The sequence below is a fragment of the Papilio polytes genome, unplaced genomic scaffold (genome assembly GCF_000836215.1).
Source record: "Papilio polytes unplaced genomic scaffold, Ppol_1.0 DF824058.1, whole genome shotgun sequence".
Lineage (NCBI taxonomy): Eukaryota > Metazoa > Arthropoda > Insecta > Lepidoptera > Papilionidae > Papilio > Papilio polytes.
The window spans coordinates 1,339,912-1,353,003 of NW_013525146.1; the positions used below are offsets into that span (position 1 = coordinate 1,339,912).

General features: G+C 38.4%; 3 non-coding genes across 3 annotated transcripts; all 3 read right to left on the bottom strand.

The window, feature by feature from the left end:
- Positions 1 to 5,420: 5,420 nt before the first annotated feature.
- Trnam-cau lies at positions 5,421 to 5,492 on the bottom strand. The gene has a single exon. It is a non-coding gene; the product is annotated as a tRNA-Met (tRNA).
- A 2,665-nt stretch (positions 5,493 to 8,157) lies between these two features.
- Trnag-ucc lies at positions 8,158 to 8,229 on the bottom strand. The gene has a single exon. It is a non-coding gene; the product is annotated as a tRNA-Gly (tRNA).
- Positions 8,230 to 12,933: 4,704 nt separating this feature from the next.
- Trnan-guu lies at positions 12,934 to 13,007 on the bottom strand. Its single transcript has one exon. It is a non-coding gene; the product is annotated as a tRNA-Asn (tRNA).
- Between the last annotated feature and the right edge of the window lie 85 nt (positions 13,008 to 13,092).

The window sequence follows — 13,092 nt, forward strand, 5'->3', positions numbered from 1 at the left end:
AGTTGCCAGTTGGCAGAGTCGCGGGATGCGCTGATGGCCAAGTGATTGCCACTTTGCCAGTGAGTGTTTACTTCGCGGATCGTTTGTTACTTTGCCAGAACGTTATTGGAGCGATTCACTTACTTGGAACTTAACTGATTTTTTGTCATTTCCTGTGTTTTGATAGTTTTTTATTAACTTAGATAAGAAAACACAACTTAAAGTTACAATAGAAGAGCTAAAGTGAAAACACATTTTAAAAAAATGGTACCCATTCATCTCGAATAACAAATTATTGTTTTAAATGAATATATAACTAATATTTAGGAACATAACGTGTAAATTTAAAATATTAAATTGCCTAAACGCCAATCTGTGTGACATAGCTTTTTAATTTTGCCTCCATTGTGGATACAAACTAGAAAATCTTCGAACTTTGTCCAAATATAATTGCTAGATAGTGAGTAAGTTAACATTTATCCAATTATTAACTAAAATACAATTAACGTAAATCCATTTGTCCTCCTCGGTATATATTTGAATAGTCACAGTATAAGTTGATACACATCGAGAAACTTACTGCAAATGTATAGATACAGATTTCGTAGAATGATTATACACTTGGTGATCTCTCGCGACGTATTTGCACCTTCCAACACCACTCCAGCCAGCCCTTGCGTGTGTTTAAGGGGCTAAGGAGCACTCTCAAACTGAGTACATTTTACAACACACATTTTCGTAATATACAACACTATGGCTCTACATGTAAGCTGTATAGAGTCACATATAAACACCTATATGTAACGAGCTAGTACAGCCAAGGAATTTACTTCCTTATATTCTCAAACTAAGTCCTGTCCCAACGTATAAAGTTTATGTAAATAGTTATAATTACCAAACAAAATTATAATTATTGTGATATAATTCAGTTAAATAAACAGTGTTTCTTTATCGTCAATATTTATGAGCTACGTGTCGCCGACTAACGCGGAGATTGCGTACAACTTTGTTTATATCATACATAACGACATTTTTGCATTTATTTACGAGTGTCGCGGGCGCCGAGCACACCCCAGTGTGTCATATAAAACTTTGCTCACATAAATTACTGACATTTACAAATACATAATATTTAATGTTAAGATAATTACATGTTTTTAAGCATGTACAATCTTCTAGTCGATTGCTTAAATTTCCTTTAAGTATTTGCTGGTAAAACCTCAATATATTAGATATACCGCTTCCTTAAGATGCTAACCTTGTTGTTTTCATGCCTTTAAGCTATTTAAAGGATGTAAACATAACACAAAGTGAATAAGTAAGTTACAACAATACTCTGTTTCTAACGTTGATACATAAAATGGCGTATTCATGCTAATTACAAAAGAATTATAACAGACAGGAAACACGCGAAAAAATGTAGTGTTTAAGACTGTAAGCTTAAGGGGTTGGGGTTGTCGGCGGCCCTAATATAAGAGCAATTTAATTTGCGACACCCTCGCGTAAGGCGACACCGTGACAAGGCGAGGTGTGAAGCTATAGTGGCTGGTGACTGCCGGCGGCTCCGCTTACCGATCAATTGCACCCCCGCCCTCCAACCCCGCCACAACACCTCGCACTCCGCACACCACAACACTCAAACAAATAACGTAAAGAAATCAGGTAGTTAATACAGAGAATCATACTAATATTATAAATGCGAAAGTTTGGATGGATGGATGGATGTTTGTTAGAGTTTGTAGCCTAAACAGCTGAACAGATTTTAATGAAATTTGGTATAGATGTAGAGAATAGTCTGGAAGAACACTTAGGCTACTCACTCTTGTTTTTCTTAATTCCACGCGGATGGAGTCGTGGGCGAAAGCCTGTATTCGCATTACAAAAGAGCAAATAGCTCTTATAATGCCAAACATTATCTCCCGTTAAAAATAAGCAAGAATAAGAATGAATACAAATTCACTGCCAATTTATTAGAATTGAAAGAGAACTTATAATATGTGGAAGGAACAGTGAAATGAAATGGAGAGACTGGCAAGGGAAGAAAAACAGATTTTCTCTACAAAAATGAATAAACTTGTGGTTTCTTTTACTATCTTTTCCCTGCAACTTTCCTTTCATACCTGTAATTTTACTGCCATAAAGACATCACCTGTCTCACCATTTTAGTAATAAAATGTCAACAAGGACGGTCACACCGCTGCGCTGTGGCGAGGACAAATTAACGCTCGTTACTTTACGATCCACAATAAAAGTACGGTTAAACAATAGTAGGCTGTTGACTCGAGACACATTTAATAGCGTGCTCGTGAGTACGTGTGTATGTTTATAATCAAATTAGGGATATTACGACACGCTTGTAGACCACTACATTATCGAACACAAAACCGAAATTACAAGCGACCCTGTTTCCATATCATGTTATATAACTAGAAATCTCAAGTCAATAAACATAGCTTGAAATTGATTCAATTCATCGCGACTATAAAAAATCCAATTAGTGTTTTTAAAAGTCAACAACCAAAAATAACCAAAGCTGTAAATGTAACTCGAACATATAACAAACTGGTCTACATACGTACAGCACGTATGCAAATAAAAGCCGCGCGGGGGCGCTGCGGACGGCAAATAGAATTTTTAATAACATTACTGTTGCATAGAGTCATAGAGGCAGGCATTAAATAAGTTGTTATCCTGGAATAGCGCCGGGAATAGACAACAGCGACGCTTGCCGCTTGGTGCCAAGTATAAAGTAACTTTAAGTTAATAAAAACGATTCACGCGTTTAGTTGTCGACACAAACAGACAGTGGAATACCGTAATAAAACGGCTTTAAGTGCCAATTTCATGGTAAACTCGGTACACTTGATGATTAGGACAATCGTTTTCTTAAAAAAATGATTTTCATATTTAGAATTATGCTTATGAATCCGACATCATTATCTCAATTATTTTTTTCAGCGTTTGTTATTCTAATAAACATTTTATTTAGTAAAGTTATCAAACTGATACACACTAAATCGGTGCCTGCAGTGTGGTCCCAGCGGCGGGCCCTCGAGAGCCTTCCCGCGCACATGGTGACCGCCGTCGCCATGACAACGGGGTCAACGACCCACGCACTACCTGCCACTCGAGGATTTTCCGCTGCTCACAATTGTTACTTTCAATTACTTTTTTAAACTTCTATTAAAGCTTTCTTACAAAGATTAGTGACTTAGATGAGCGACAATAAGTAACTTGATTTCAGCAAGAAAAAAAGGTATTATTTAATCGTAGGAAAAATGAATATACAGCTTACCCTTGCTGTGTTAACTTCGTGTCGTCTATAAAATTTTATAAAACACCTTAAGGTATTGTTAACTTAGTCATATGTTTAAATTACTCGAATACAAAAAGCACTCACTACGAACTGTATTATTTCTAACCACACCACACCTCTGAATGTCAACAACGCTCGCTCAGTCTATTCGAGAAGTCCGCGGTTCGAATCTAGAACTTCACTTTAAGAATTTGCGTCTTGTATTCGTAAATAAATTGTAAAATGTAACAAAAACATTCGCGTGCCGACACACGCCGGCGAATGCGGCCGCGGCTGCCACTCCGCGCACAAAGCGACAACCTTAATGCAACTATTGCAAAACGGGGTCGGCAGCGACCTTCGACCTTGCTGCGCACACAATACAAAATATTTACAATGCAACCCCCAGTAAAGTTACTCTAGCTTTAACGTCCTGTCGGATAGCATTTTCGAATTGTGCTGTGGAAAACTGGCTTTTCTACTCTACAAGTAAATGCCAATTTCCTTTCCCCGCAGTCGCGGCAAATCAGTTACGACTTTAGAATGATCTAAACAAAGTTTAATTTGAGTTGTCGGCGAGGGTCAGACAATGCGCCACGCAATGACGTTTGCGAGGTGAGGGAAAGTGGTGGTGCCGTAGGGGTGCGAGAGAGAGGTAGGGCGGGCGCGGGGGCGGGAGCGGGAGTGCAGGCCGCTGCCTGAGCACGGAGCCTCAAGCGCGCTATAAAGAATCGATCTTGAAGACGCTCGCGAAAACTTTGTAGTTTGAGAGGGTATTAGGCGTTTGTGATACAGTTGCCGACTAGATGAAGAGAAAGCGAACAGTTTAATATTAGACTCTTGTATGATTTTACATAGTTTTTCCTAACTATATCTATTAACTCGACTTTCTCCCTTATGTCCGGGTTTTTCATATTAAATGTGAGAAAGCCATCTTTTCTGCAAGAATATGACATCAGGTCAACAATTAAAGGCCGACATAGCGCCTCTACGGTCTGCACGACTAAAAGCATATAAGTTGTCTATTTTTAAAAATAATGTCGGCAAGTTAATCGTTTTTGCGACGCGTTAAAATATTTTAATTTTAAAAGCATTGCAGTTCCATTGCTTATCAGTTTGTTTTAATTTTCATAACAGCGCCATCTAGTAGGTATAAAATACATTAACTTTATGAAGTATTTTTTTTATAATTGAACATAGTACTATGCCACAACACAACAAGATATCACTATATCCGAATCTTAAGAAATATTGCTGTTAGCATGGTGGCGCGGTGTGTGGGTGCGGGGCGCCGGGGGTGGCAAAGGGAATCCCTGATGAGGCTCTCTGTGCATCGCCTCGCGCATTCCTCGCGCTTACGGAATTTTTAACTCGCGAAATAGTGCCTTTTTCAAAGATACCCGCCGATAACAACGCTACGTAACTAAACTGCAGCGACTTGTTTGGGGAAATTAAAACCGATTACTGAAAGAGCATGTTTGACTTTGACCTGAGTATACTTAGAATTGCTTTTTTTTATTTTCTAGGTTCTTAGCAATGAAAAAACAATAGATAAGTGATAACGTTAATAGCTGAAAGTTGGGAAGTAACGTGTTAGATTGTCATAACTTAGATATATCATGTAGAAAAACGAGAAGGTTATTTACGTGTGTAGTTTTGTTATTATGTATTCTGTGTAGTTACTTGTCTAGATGATTTCCGCAAGTCGTCGTCCTAGAAAAGATCCGCTGTGCGCACAAACGGCATTTGGTTAAGATGCGGCGGCGGTACAGACGGTGGCCTGAAGAGAGCGGCTTCTTTGTGCAGACCCGCTATTTGTCTTTCACGTCTAGTAAATGTAATTAGGCGGCAAGATTTTTGAAACTTGAAGCTTAAGATTCAAGTGGTCTGACGTCGCACCGCTACACTACAGCACACAACGTTGTTTTGTTCGCGCCGCAATCTAGGAATTCCATACTAACTGTGTTAGAATAATATTATTCTAACGTTGTTACTTGCTTACGAGAATTTATTGTAATCAAAAACAAAAATTTGTAAAAAGAAACTACATAAATTACATTTTACAAAATATCGTTTATTCAAAACATAACAATAAAAATACAAATTTCAATAAAATGGTCGCTAAAAAAAAGAACAAAAAGTTATCTAGCAGAGCGTGGTTTCGATCCACGGACCTCTGGGTTATGGGCCCAGCACGCTTCCACTGCGCCACTCTGCTCTTATTAGGTGCGACAAAATTTACGTACAGTCTTTATCATGCAACTTAACATTTTTGTTTTTTATTTCTTAAGTAAATTTTACATGGTCAAAAATGTAAGATTAAGTACTTCTACAATGTATGGTAATTCTTGTTTTAACAATATCTACAATATACTATGACCAAAATACCATAACCGTTATATGTTATTTAAAAAAAATGCTGCAAAAAGAAAACAATTTACCTCGAGGACGGTGAAAAATGTAAGTGTACACCCGAAGACCATAGGCAATAGTTATAAGTGGGCAGTCGAAGCGGCGCAATCAGAGCCGGCGCGGCGGCGCACATCAAAGGCAAACTTAATGGCTTTTAAGCGAAGCGGCGGGGGTGCGAGTTGCGGGGTGAGGGCGTACGGGGCACGGGGGCGCAGGGGGACTTGGAGTAGCGAGGACGAATTGTTGCGTACACTCGTTTTTGTTTCGGAGGCTGTTGCCTAATGAAACTCACTTGTAACTGCGCAGCGCTTTAACATCACATTCTCGAGTACATCGGATAATGTAAAAACCGACAGTTAATATACACTTTGACATACCTCAATTTAAATCCATTTTATATAAATTTGTGTTCAAAAGTAATTATCAATTCAGAATTATTGACAAAACAGCAGCTTGTTTGCCTCATTTCAATGTCAAAACTAAGAAACTAACCACAAGTAAGAAAATTTTGTAATAAAGCATGCGATTAATTTTAAAAGTTATTTGCCGTGTGTAAATGTCTCTCCGGGAGAACTCCTTTGGCTGCACGTTACCTCTTATTTGTTTGAGGAAATTAAACTCAACTGTGGGACCTCTCGCAGGCCCTATCTTGACTTCTCATGACATGTGATAAAAACACAAGTGAAAAACACTGAAAAATGTTTGAATAAAAATCTGTCTTCGACTACTTTTTCCAACATATAATAAATTGATACAATTTTAAGCTTTTATGTTGAAGCCTAAAAAGTATTCCAAATCTATACCAGATTAGACTTGTAACATTGGTAATACTAATTCTCAACTAATACTAACCCACACAGTCGCTTCGAAGATATCAAGTAGATAATTGCGGTAGATATAACGCGAAAGTGATAGAAACACGTCGACATCTTAACGTAAGATGCTAGAATAGAGTCTTTCGGTACAGGTAGCCGCAAGCGTGACCTACATCCTTTCAGTTCATTTGCAGCATCTCTGTTTGCCATCGCAATGGACACCAGACATCAGGCACTAGACACCGCTCAGTCAACGACCGCACACAGCTGCATCCTTTACATACGACATCCACTTTGACATTATATCTCAAATGAAATGATAACATCCCATTCACCTTTATTAGACTTTTATTAAATATTTGAAATACAAAATATCCTTTTCTTGTCGCTTTATAAACGGCTAACGGAAATTTAACCCAAAGTCATTGTAATTGTAAAGAAAAAACTATGCATATTTTTAAAGAAACCGTACAATTTGCATAAATAAATCTAAACAATAAACCGTTACAGATTTTGAAATTGTGTTATGTTTTGTGCACCCTCCAATCCGGCACTAAACACATCAATATTTCACTCCCGCCCCTCGTCTCACACGTAACTTCCAATAACTTTGGCAAGACAATCATGCACAATTATGAACTGGGGAGAACTAACCGCCTCTCTATCAAATAAAGACAAATATAAGTCATAGCGCGCAGTATCTGAGGTTCTAGGATTAGGCCTGGTCCAAATATTAGCCAACTTATTGGCCAATATTGTTGGCCATCACTATGTGTTTATGTGTGACATATGTATGTATTGTTTTCTATTCATTGGCCAAAATGTCTCCAATATGTTGGCCAAATATAGGTCCATTGGCCAAGAGTTCGTGATGGTTCCCTAAGACGCACTGTTCCCCCAATATTGACAGTCGAGACAATTTCCGGCGCCTTGGCAAACACATTGGATTCCGCACAATTGGAGCCTAATTGCTTATGTGTTTTGTTATCTTCTTGAGTCCGCACCCGAATGATTTATATTTATACATCAATGTTGGCTCGGAATGTTGGTAATTAATTGTAACAATGTTTGTTTGGGACATTAGTCATGCTGTCACATCGCCTCAAACGAAGTCCTTACAGAAACCAGAGTTTAGTTCATCTATTATGGATTAAACATAAATATTTATCTCTTATTTCTCTGAAGTGCATTGTGGTTTATCAAAACTTTATCGTAATTTTGAATATGCATCATGTCGAATCATGAACAAACTTACTTTTCCCGGTTAATTTTGCAAAAACATTAAATTAATATTAACTTGTTGAAGATCTGTAGTTCTAAGTTTACTTTTTATATTTTCTCATGATATGTTATGTACATGTGGCGCCATCTATTGTCACATTTACTGCAATACATTGATTAAATCGACTAACGTTGAATACCGAAATGTAATATCATCAAACGAAATAAATACGAGTACACGTTATTTATTTAATAAAAATATTAACATTTGTCCAATAATTTAATAACATGTTCAAGAGGATTAAACAAAAATCCTTTATTACCGTCGGATTAATCTGTTCTAACCAAAAAATATTTAATTCAAATGAAGAGTAAAAAATGTTTTTGTCAGTGACAGGGCTTTTGTAAGGTGTTTTCTTTTTTTTACAAAAAGTGTGCGTTGGCCGGGAATCGAACCCGGATCAACTGCTTGGAAGGCAACTATGCTGACCATTACACCACCAACGCCACTGACGGTCATGTAACTAAAGCAGATTCGTAATTAAAATTGACTTTGCTGATTTGACTTAATGTCTAAAATACATAATACGCTACAGAATGTGCAAACTACACAGCAACTTACTTATTTTATAGATACCGTGCATGTAAGATCATCCTTGACAACTGACAAGTAGGTAAGCTTGTGTCGTATAGAGCGGAGATTATGTATGTCCCGCTACATACAGACTTGTGTACACAAAAGGAAAACTCGAAAACATCAGTGGATGCCCTCAAACGTGAACGATTAATTAAGTCAAAGCTTTGTTATGCAAAAACAAGCCTCCTCGAGGCCCGATGGCGGGTTTTAAAAAAATCCGCGAAGCTGTAGTTTGCGATAGTGAGTGTCGGGCGGTCGGGCGGTCGGGCGCGGCTCGGGCGGCGCGCACTATGTGACGGGATGGCTAATTAAACTGCCGATGACACTACAGCTTCTTGCCGCGGCGACGGCCGGAGACAATGCGGGCTGCGGCGAGGTGACGGGAGCGCGGGCGGAGCGCCGGGGGCGGAGGCCGAGTGCGCGCTGTAATCAGGGCTAATAGAAGCGCGTGTGCTTTGATCTGCGCCTCAAAGGGAAGAGGCCCCAACTCGTGAGACTGCACACGGTGTTGCAATTTGTAGAGCTGACATCATTTTTATTGTCTTTAAAAGATTGAAGCAAACTTACGTGCTTTGATCGTGGTCAGCTATGTAGTCATATGTTAGTTAATAAAAGTCGCGTTTAATAAAAAAATAAACGAGAAAGGTCGTAACGACCTGATTCAAAAATGACGTATCGTCGACTTCTGAGCCTTAAATATGTGATTGACTCATGGTCGCAACGGCTCCTTAGAGATAGATATGCTTCTAGAAATTTACCAGAATAGAAATCATGGGATTAATTAAATTAAGCGAAATTTAATAAAAAATAAATAGGTGTCACTTCTGTGAGAGTGTGCAGTGCTGTGTGCAAGGTAAGCCAGGACACGCTGAAGTGTGTAAGCGTCGCGAGTCGCGATCGCTAGTACCGCCGTGTCGCACTGTGTCGCACTGTGTCTCGTCGTGTCATTCCGTTTGAAAAGTTACAATTGGTGCCTTTGTGACAAGCGGCAGCGGACACGGAAGAGGTCGCGCGAGTACTAATAATCTTATTATATCTCTTTGAAATAGATATCAAACCCATATAGGTTGAATTCGCTTGCAACTTTATACATTTTCGTCTAAATTGTACTAATAATAGGTGACTTAGTAGTGCAAGTAAAGACCTTTGTATTATTTTTGACCGACTTCCCAAAAGAAGGAGGTACTCAATTTGTCTGTATGTTTTTTTTATGTGCGTTACGGCATAACTCCGCCGCTAGTGGACCGATTTTGATAATTCTTTTTTTTTATTCAGTCAAACAATAGAAAATTTAAATCCACACACGATTCTATTAAGGCCATGTGCGTAGGAAATCTCTTTTTATTACGAATATATTAGGTAGCTCAAAACATGGATTATTATCAATCAAACAGTTATTATTGTTACACGTGTTATATGATAGGAATGTTTGCTAACAACGATGTATGATTTACGACGGTATTTTATCAGCGCCCTCTCAGATAAGGTACGCGTCTTATCTGTTACCTACTATAAGAGTAACTTATAATAACAAGTTATAACGAACTATTCGATGACTTTTCGATACACTTATTTATACGATAAAATCATCTAACATTCATGTTTAAAACTTACTTGTAAATTCTACTATATTATTTACAAATCAAGTATAATTTACAACTTACGCGCGTACTCTAAAATGGATAATTAAAATTTCAATTATATTTAATAACTTAATGTAAATTATAGAACAGATTACTTTCAATGTACAACTTCAACATTTTGTCTCATCTAAATATACACGAAGTATCAAAATAACCAATATTAAGTTACAAAATTCCAGTCCATGTCCGGTACGAAACGCGATAAACAAATAAAAAAGATACGCACAGATACCTCCAATCTGTGTCCTTATCAAAAAGTACACGTGTAAGTAAACACGGCGATACGTCGCCAGAAAGGAAATAATCCTTCTATTGAGTACAGGAATTATCATCAGTAAATATATCGAACGATACATACACATGTATGTACAGTCACCTTCGCACGCGGTGATCTATTTACAAATTGCCCTCCACTTCACAGGGAACCTAACCTCGTCTTTTTGCAAAGAAGCTGTCATAATTGGTTACAAATAGGCTCGGGCCTACTTCAAGATAGTGTGACTAGGTCCTAGCTAACCACGCTAGTGTAATGCGAATTGGTATTGACTACACATAAAAACATCTGCAAATTTTCTTCAACAAAATTTGTAGTTCTCAATATTCATTTATATGTATTTCGTATTTATAATATAACATATCAAAGGAAGGTGACTGTACACAGAAGCGCACCGGGCCCTGACACTGATTGATCTAATCAGCGCTGTTTACATAACGAATTTAATGTCGCGATGTCCAGCTTTATGATAATAAATACACTCTGTGTAACTGCGTTTCCGCTGACGAATATCGAGAACGAACAAACTATTTCTTAGTTAATAACCATTAGAATTAAATAGGGGTTTCAAAGTTGCAATATAAAAGTTAATTATAAAGGCTACTGTTTAATTACATCTGGTTATTGTAATCTTTATATATTATTATAAACATATTCACCAAATTAACTTGCCTTATCAATGTATACTGTATACATACATTGATGTTAATTTATCTACAACCATTAAATTATGTTATAAATTGTACAAAATCAAAACAATGTTAGGAAAGGCGCTGCGCCGGCGGCTGCGGACTGCTTACACTATAATTCACTTCAAACCCTCCCCTTCGTCCCCCCCCCCGAGACACCCACAGACAAATAACCTTGAAACTCATAAATACACTCCAATAAAAATACAGCAATCAACTGGCCATCTATACGTCATGCAGGCAGTTTAGATTGCCCTAGAACAGAGCAAGGCGAGGGGGACAAGGTCGTGCCGCGTAGAAATCAGGACTTGTACTGTACATACGTGATACATAATGTGGTGTAAGTCCTCTCGGTTTCACGACATAACCCTTCTACGCGTTGAATCGGTAAAAGTCATATCGAATATCAAGATGTGGCCACTCGATTCTCTGACAAAAACTAAACTGACTGAAATAAAACTTGAGCATCCACAGCTGTTCTTATAGTTCAAACAATTGATACAAATTAAACCATATCTCAGAAATACATAATTGATGGTATCTCTACACGAAAACAAAGCCAAGAATTATTGTGGTCCTAATTTCTCTGTGTTTCCATTCCAGCGAACACTAAGCACGAACATAGACAAGCAAAGTGAACACAGAGGGGGCGGGGGGCGGGGGCCGAGTGCGGGGCGATATTGCTGTCGACGAGGCCGTTACCCGCCAATAAACACATCTGAACAAATAAACACACCGACTAAATTATGATTGTCGATTGTGTTTCAGATCTAAAAGCAGTTAATTCTCGCCTCACACTGCCTCTTCTTGCTTCAGTCGTTTTTATCGTCTACGTTACGGACAGATACTATGGAATGTTTTTTCGTTAAAGTATAAGAAGCTAGCAATAAAAAAACAATGATTGCTTTGCGTCTCTAACTTGCCTGTCATTTTAAATGACGTGAACTGTTGCTTGATCGTCGCTTTTTTAAATAGAATTTTAACGTTTTTTATTACTTTTTTTGAGTCTTGCATCGTTATAACAAACGAATATAATAACTCAATCTATCGTCTGTTACCAAAGAAACATCAGAACTGGCGGGAATGTGCAGCAGCTGTGGTGGGCTGTCGCCAGCATTCAGTGTCAGCGCGGCCGCAACGTTCGGATACTCGCAGTTGCTCCGCATGAAGACGTGTGTAGAATAACGTGGTTTAATAGATCAGCTCATCTAAATACCCAAGAATCATTGATCTACGGCTCAACAACAAAATTAGCAACTCACGGGTGCCGCCGAGGCAGTGACTTGCAACTCACGGTGATCATATATCTATGCAAGTACAAATTGAGCTGATATGCGAGCCAGTTCGTTGATCAGCTTCACCCAGGCTAACGATAAGCTGATCTGCAGGTCATTAATTTTAGTTGTGTTACCCATGTGTAATCGCCGGCCGTCCCGAGTTATTTGCGAGCTGCGCGTTCAATGCCGACCACGATGTGTCTAATCGTATACTATGGTCGTGCGCTGACAGCTGCCGGCCGCCAATTTCCGAACTGTCAGTCAGTACTCAACACTAGCGCCAACAATATAGGTACACGAATTGCACACTAGAAAACTATTATTCTAACATTGTTTACATTTGGAAGAAACTTAATTGGAAAATTGTTAAAAAATACTTTTTTCTGCTAATCTAGATTGTGAAAGTAACAAAAGTATGAAAATAACATTCCAATTTGTATACTAAATAACTAAATACGATGTACCGACATGTGGGCACTCTAAGGTTAGAACACTGCATCAAAACTCAATGTAAGCAAATTAATCATGTATCGTTTATTTAGACGCACGGATGAATTATTGTACATTAACCAGGCCAATGAGATATAACAAAACCAAATGACGCAATTCTAACGATGGTGGAGGAGAAAAAAAGAAGACAGTTTTATTTAAAGTGTTGGTTACGTTTGAGCATTTTTGACAAAAAAACAATCGCCCCCGGGTGGGCTCGAACCACCAACCTTTCGGTTAACAGCCGAACGCGCTAGCCAATTGCGCCACGGAGGCACGTGCGGTGTCTCTCGAAAATTAATAATTGAAAACAAGGAGTATTATAACAAAACTTGAAAGACAAGGAGAGGTGTATTGCTAA